This window comes from Lipotes vexillifer, unplaced genomic scaffold (assembly GCF_000442215.2).
Source record: "Lipotes vexillifer unplaced genomic scaffold, Lipotes_vexillifer_v1.1 scaffold802, whole genome shotgun sequence".
In the NCBI taxonomy this organism is placed as follows: Eukaryota; Metazoa; Chordata; class Mammalia; order Artiodactyla; family Lipotidae; genus Lipotes; species Lipotes vexillifer.
The window spans coordinates 1866036-1873092 of record NW_006790237.1 but is presented as its reverse complement, the minus strand read 5'-3'; positions in this window follow the sequence as shown (position 1 = coordinate 1873092).

The following is a 7057-nucleotide window of genomic DNA, read 5'->3' as shown; positions in this document are numbered from 1 at the left end:
AGGAACCATGGGAGAGGACTGCAGACTTTTTCAGTAATTTTGTCTATCTTCCCAGTCTGTCTCTGTTACCTGTATCTCTAGTCTTCTCTCGAATTCATCTGATCTCTGCCTTAACTGTCAATTATCCCTGCTTGATAAACATTGATTCTCTGCTTGTTAGGCAGTAGCACCTTGATTTTCTGAGTCATTTGTTCAGGGATGAGCTTAAAAATCAACGTAGGATACAGATTCAACCCTTGGACTTTTGCCGGACCTGTTCCAAAAGAGGATCTTTCTTTTTCCAGTGAGGTTGCCAGGCTGGTGGGAGCCTAGGTTGGAGCTACTGGGGACCATCACATCACCACATGGGGAGAGAGCCTGCCTGAAAGCAAAGACAACACGAGGAAAGCAGAAACCAAAGATGCAGACGGATTCCTGAAGATGACTGAGGACACCTAGATCTAGCTGTCCCTCAAGTCCTCATCCACCCAATTAATTCCCTCTTATGCTCAGGTTATTTGCGTTTCTGTCATCGGCAATTACAACAGTCCAGACTTAAATGGACTAATTTCCAGACCCAGTTCCTCTGTGGCCCTGACTCCCTGTTGGCATATCCTTATGTCTTTTTCTCTCCCATCAGGCTGTCCTTCACTTCCAGTTGCCAAGTCCATCCCCATAGGACAGGAGACATCTTTCATCCTCATGACCACAGGCACACCTAGCCCCTATAGCCCATCAGTCTTCAATCTCTACCTTCTGCCTCCTGACTCTGCTCTTTCTTCTCGTCATTCCCACAGCCCGACACCCACTCAGGTTTCAAGGTTTTCTCCTTCCTGGACCCTCGCCCCAGCCTCCTTCTTGCCCTCACATCCTCCAGTCTCTCCCCCCTCATTCCCCTCCCACAAGGTTTCAGAGGGGTCTTTCTGCACTTGGAGATGACCCTGCCCCTCCCCTGCTCTCAGCCCTCCCATGGCTCCGAACTGCATGATCTAGTCCCAGCTTCCTCTCTCACCTCATACCTTCAAACATTCTTCAGTCACCTTTTATTAATTACTTTATTTAATTAATCCCTCCCACCCCTCACTCCTGTCTCCAGTCTCCACATGCTGCCTTCTGCCCTTTTCCTGGTGCCCAAACGCCCTCATCCTTTCATAAGAAGCTCAAGTGCCCCCTCCTCCAGGAAGCCTTCTCTGTCTCCTCCTCCTACCAGTTGTGTTTTCTGTCTCCGTCCTCTGCACGTTCTTTATCTGCTCTTTTTTTTTTTTTTTTTTCAGACCTCTGAACACTGTGCACTCTGCCTGTCTTGCTCAGGAATTTGGGTCTGTGTCTGCCTCCCACTCCAGACCAAGGGCCCCTGACTCATCTCTGGCTCTCCAGCAACAGGAAAGTGCGGAACATGTATGTTGAATGAATAAACAAGTGACGATTTCCGTCTATCGCTATGACTCACACTCAGTACCCCCTAAGCCCACTGCCCTGTGTCTCTTGGTCTGCATGAGGTAACATAGGATGAAAAAGAGAATATGGGCTCTGGAGTCAAACAGGCTAGCACCAAACGCCATGGCTGGGCTGTGCAAACTTGGGCAAATGTCTTTCCCTCTCTGAGCCTTGGTTTCCTCATCTCTTACCAATAATGCTGCCTTGAAGGGCTAATGGTGCTTAAATAAAGCAAGATACAGCAAAGTCCCCACATGTGAGCCAGGCACACAGGAGGCACTCAGTTGAAATTTGCTCCCTTTCCAGAGTTCTTTATCTCTGTGACCAGCTTTAGCTGCCTCTTCTGGACCTCTCTCTTCTTCCTTCTTTGGGTGTCTTTGTCTCTCTCTCTCTCTCTCTCTCTCTCTCTCTCTCTCTCTCTCTCTGCATCTCTGTGTGTGTATGTGTGTGTGTGTGTGTGTGTGTGTGTGTGCATGTGGCTCTCTCTCTCTCTTTTTCCCTCTGGTGTCTTGGTCCTTTAAGTTCCCATCTCTGTGTCTCCATTATTTTTCTCCCTCTCTCTACCTGTCTCTGGAACCCTTCCTCAACTCTCTGTGTGTCTGAATTTGAATTTCTATATCACGTGCCTCTGACTTTCTTTGTCTCTCATTCTCTGTGTCTCTATACCTTTCTGCATGTCTCTATCTCTGTCTCTGTCTGTGTGTGTATGTGTCTCTCTCTGTGTCCGTCACTTTATTTTGCCATCTCTCTGTTTCTCTCTATCTCTCTACCTCCTTCCCGGTCTTTCTGCCTTAGCCCCACCTGCCTCCCTCTGCCACTCACCCCAACTCTCTTGGGTCATCCCTGTCCCACCCCCTGGCCTGGCATGCAGCCCGGGACACAAATCCCTGAATCAGTATTTTCCTTCTATTCCAGAAATTATGTCAGCGCCGCAGTGGGGGGCGGGGGGGCTACTTGTAGCTCAGGTTAGAGGGTTTGCCTTCCTGCATCCTCAACCACACAGGCCGTGGCCAGCTTGGTCCACCTCTGTTCTTGGTGTTTGTTCTCCCAGGGGAGCACCAGGAGAAGAGGTGAATCTGTGTTTACACACAATGTGCATGTCTCTGGGTGTGTGTCTGCGTTTGTTTGCAGGCACATTTGTGTATGAATCTGTAGGTACTTTGCAAACTCATCTGTTCACTCCTGCATGGATGCATGCATGCATCCATCCAACAATCCACTCATCCACTCATTCAGCTATCATCCGCTCATCCATCCATCTATCCACCCATCCAACTCATACATACATACATACACTTCTCTATTTATCCATCCACTTGTTCATTCATTCAACCAACCAATACTTACTGAGTGCCTACTGTGTGCCAGGCACCATGTCAGGCAGCAGGGACACAGCAGTAAACAAAAGTGCCACCCCCAGGGGCTTCCCTGGTGGCGCAGTGGTTGAGAGCCCGCCTGCCGATGCAGGGGACACGGGTTTGTGCCCCGGTACGGGAAGATCCCATATGCCGCAGAGCGGCTGGGTCCGTGAGCCATGGCCTCTGAGCCTTCGTGTCCGGAGCCTGTGCTCCACAACGGGAGAGGCCACAGCGGTGAGAGGCCCGCGTACCGCAAAAAAAAAAAAAAGTGCTACCCCCATGGAGCTTATGTGTTCATCAGTCCTCCTCCATGTGCCAAACTCGCTCCTACCCCAGGCTTTGCGTGGACTGTTCCCTCTCCCTGGAGCAGTCCTCTCCCCTCCCCCATCTTCATCTGGCTTATGCCAACTCAAATGTCACTTGCTCAGAGAAGCCTTCCCTTGACCTCCTTCCCAGACACACAGCACCCTGGACTTTCCTTCCTAACATTGATACCCATATGGAGTTATTTAATGACCACCTGTCTCCACCACTAGACCGTGAGTCCTCCCAAGGCTGGGATTTTTGTCTGCTTTGTTCCCAGCCAAATCCTTGGTGCCTAGAACAGTGCCTGGCAGTCAGTAGATGCTCAGTAAGTAGCTATCAAATTGGATGCATGGATTGAATTGAACGAATGTCTCTGTCTCCTGGTTCCCTGTCCAGTGCTCCGGGCCCTTCTACACCCCTGGTGGTGATGACAGGCAAGGGCCTCAAACTTCCTATATGCAAACAACGTAGTGGCTGAACGCAAGGAGTCTAGAGTCAGACCACATGGCTTTGAATCTCAACTCTGACACCGCCCTGCTGTGTGACCTTGGGCAGGGCACTTCCCCTCTCTGAGCCTCAATTTCCTCACTTGTAAAATGCAGTGAAGGAGTCCATGGGCAAATGCATGTAATTACTAATTATGACAACAGTAAACATTAACCATTTTCTCTAAGCACCTCTGGTGAATTTAATTCAATCCTCAAAATAACTTAATGAGGTGGGTTTCAAAAAAAGATTACCCTCCCAATAAAAAGAAATTAGAAAAAAAAAAAGATTACCCTCATTTACAGATGGGGAAACTGAGGCACCAAAAATGTAAGTTATTCACCTAAGGCCACAAATGATGAAAGAGCTGGGATTTGAACTCAGGTACCCCACTTCCAAAGTCACACACACAACCAGTGCACTACAGCTATTCCCCGATACCCAAGTGCCTCTTTGGGAACATGTCATGGGAGTCTGGCAAGCCCATCTGTGTGCACATCTCTGAAAGTGTGCATTGCTTCATACTCCTTCTGTGTGTCTCTCCCTGTGGAACACAGCTGCCTGTGGACCCTGGGCGGAGGTCTGGCTGTGAGAGTGGTATTTGGGGTGCCTGCACTTGTGTGCACATATCTGTGGGTGCACCACCACCCCCATGCAAGCTTCCCTGGGTGCAAATGTAGGTCCATCCGAAGCACTGAGGATAGGATTCAGAGTGAACCCGGAGGCATTTCTGGGGCATTCAAAAGTATGATGGTGACTGCAACGTGTATACCTAGGCAGCAGTTGGGCGGATTATCTAATTAAAGCGGGGGGCCTAGAGGACTCCCCTTAAAGTGTTTGCAGAAGAAGCAGCAATGTTTTACTTAGAGATTATATTTATATGGGTGTCACTGGGAGGCAGGGGGCAGCACTGAGGAAGACTGGGGGTGGTGAGGGGGCTCCAAGTCACCCCTACGGGCTGCCACTGAGACCAGGTAGCTCTGGATCTTCTTCAAGGCATTTAACCTCTGTGGGCCTCAGTTGTCTCTTCTGTGAAATGGGAATAACATAATTGCCCCCATCTCAGAGGATCAAAGTGAAGATTAACTCAGAGAATGCTTTCAAAGCACTTAGCCCAGTGCCCAGATCACAGTGGCAATTGTCATTCACTGCTATTACTATACCGGTAAAGGTATACTTGCTGTTTTTAAAAAGTATTCATTAAGCACCTACTTGGTGTCAATGCTCTCCCTCTATATTGACTGGTTTTTCAAACCTCTGGGTCCCTTAGGAAACAGGTTTATTGTCTATATTTTGTTGATGAGGAAACGAACTCAGAGCAGAGTGCAAGGTCACAAAAGCAGTGCCTGGCGCTCAGTAGATGCTCAGCAAGTATCTGAGAATCTACTCAGGAGCCGGCCCAGGAAGGACTGAAGTCCAGGTCCTTGCTTCTACCTTCACATCGGGCTGAGACTCAGGACCACTGATTCTGAGGCTCTGCCTCCCCGCCCACCACCATCCCTCAGAGTTCCTCGGCTGGGAGGACTGGAAGTCCTGGGTCCTGCGGAGAAGGGGGCTGGGGAGTTGGGACTCCTGGGCCCCCAAGGGAGGAGGGAACAGAAGGGGTGGATTCCTGGATCTGAGAATGGAGGGAGTTGGAAGCTCAGTACCCTGAGTCCTGGGGGAAGAGACGACTGGGGTCCCGGACTTCTCTGAGAGAGGAGGGGGTGAGGTCCAGGACCCCTGGATCCTGGGGGAGCAGAGGGTCATGATCTCAGATCTCTGCATCCTCGTCTGTGGAAGTGCGCTGCGTCTCAGACGCCTCGGTCTCGGGAAATCTCCCTTCTTCCTCGCTGCGGCCGCGCTATTTGGGCTTTGAAGCCGCAGGTTCCGAGGGGAAGGAGGGGGTGCAGGGGGAGGAGCCGCGGACCTGCGACAGGGGCGGGGGGAGGAGCCGAGCTGGCACCTCGGCCGGCGCGCGGGGCTGCGGCGGCGGCGGCGGCGGCGGCGGCAGCTCCGGGTGAGTCTGCTCCTCCCCTCCCCCTGCCACAGCCCCCGCCCCAGACCCATCCCGGGGGGCGGCCACGGCGCGTGGGGGCGGGGGTAGGTGCAGAGGTGCGCGGATCTCCCGCCCGGGAGTGGGAGTGCTGCAGCGTTTGCTGGTCGCCCCGGGGGAGGGGCACGTGGCCCTGGAAGGGGGGGGGTCCCGAAGCACCTGGGTGTACCCCAACCTCGCCCACCGATCCCCCGAGAGAGGGGATGGTTTACCCACTCCATGGCCCCTAAGGACTTAGGACTCCGCGGCTTCTCGAGGTCCCAGACATTATTCCTCTCCCCTGCAGCGCCTTGGGACCCCGGCATCTCTTAACCCCCCCCACCTCCAAAAAAATTCCCATCTTCTCCGCAGCCGGGAGAGGTATTAAGGACTTCAATTCCCATCAGCCCCTGCAGAACCTGGTCTATGAAGCCGCAGCAAGGCGAGCGCAAGGCCTGCCGGGAATTGTAGTCTTTAAGCCGCCCCCGCCCCCCCGGAGCTGGGGACCCGGAGGTGGGAAGGGGTGACTGGACTTCTCGGGGGTCGCCTGGGGTCGAGCAGCTGGCCCGAGTAGGACAAGATGTGAGGCTCGGGCTGAGCTTTTTCTCACGGTCACGACCCCCAGATCCAGCACACCCTCCCACCACCTACCTGGCTCGTAGGGACAGGCCCGCAGACCCGTGTCCACCCTACAACCCCCATGGGCTACCGCCAGCCGCCGCCTCGGCTGCCATCCAGGACACGGCAGGGATAAGCGCAGGTGAGTCTGATATGCCTGTCTCGGAGTCCTGGCCTTCTGCAGCACCCCACGACACCTGTCCATCTGTGAGCCCTGATCTGTCTGTCCCTAATTTCCCCAGCACCCTCCTTCCAGTCCATCTCTGATGTCTAGTTGCAAACCATGTGTCACTAATTCCCCTTCTCCCCACAGCCACCTATTTCTCGTGGTCCCCTCTCTTTTATGCTCCCCCCACCAATCCAACCTTCCTTCCTCACCCATGTCTGTCTGCCCAGTCCTTCTCTGTATCCTTTTGTCCATCTGTGATCTCTGGCCATTATCTTTCTGCACCCCATCCATCCTCTTGTCCATTGTTTGTCTCTCAAAGATATTTCTGTCCATGCTCTTTCCTGGCACTTATCACGGCCCCTATGTCCACCCATCTCTCACACTCCCATGAATTACACACCAGCTTATTCTTTATGGTTTGTCCATCCCACGTCTCAATCCTTAACTTTCCGTCTGTCTGTTCATCTGTCCCTCTCTTCTGGGCCCCCGTTTGCCCTTCCCATTATCTCTGTCTCCCCTCCCCTTATCTCTCCCTCTCTCAACTTGGCCCTTATCTCTGCATCTTTCATCTCCATCCCTCCCCAGCCAGCACCACACATAAATCATCTCTTATCTTTCTACCCCTATCCAACTCTCTCTCCCGCTCTCTCCCTGTCTACACCTTCCTGTTCCCTGGACCTACCAAGCCCT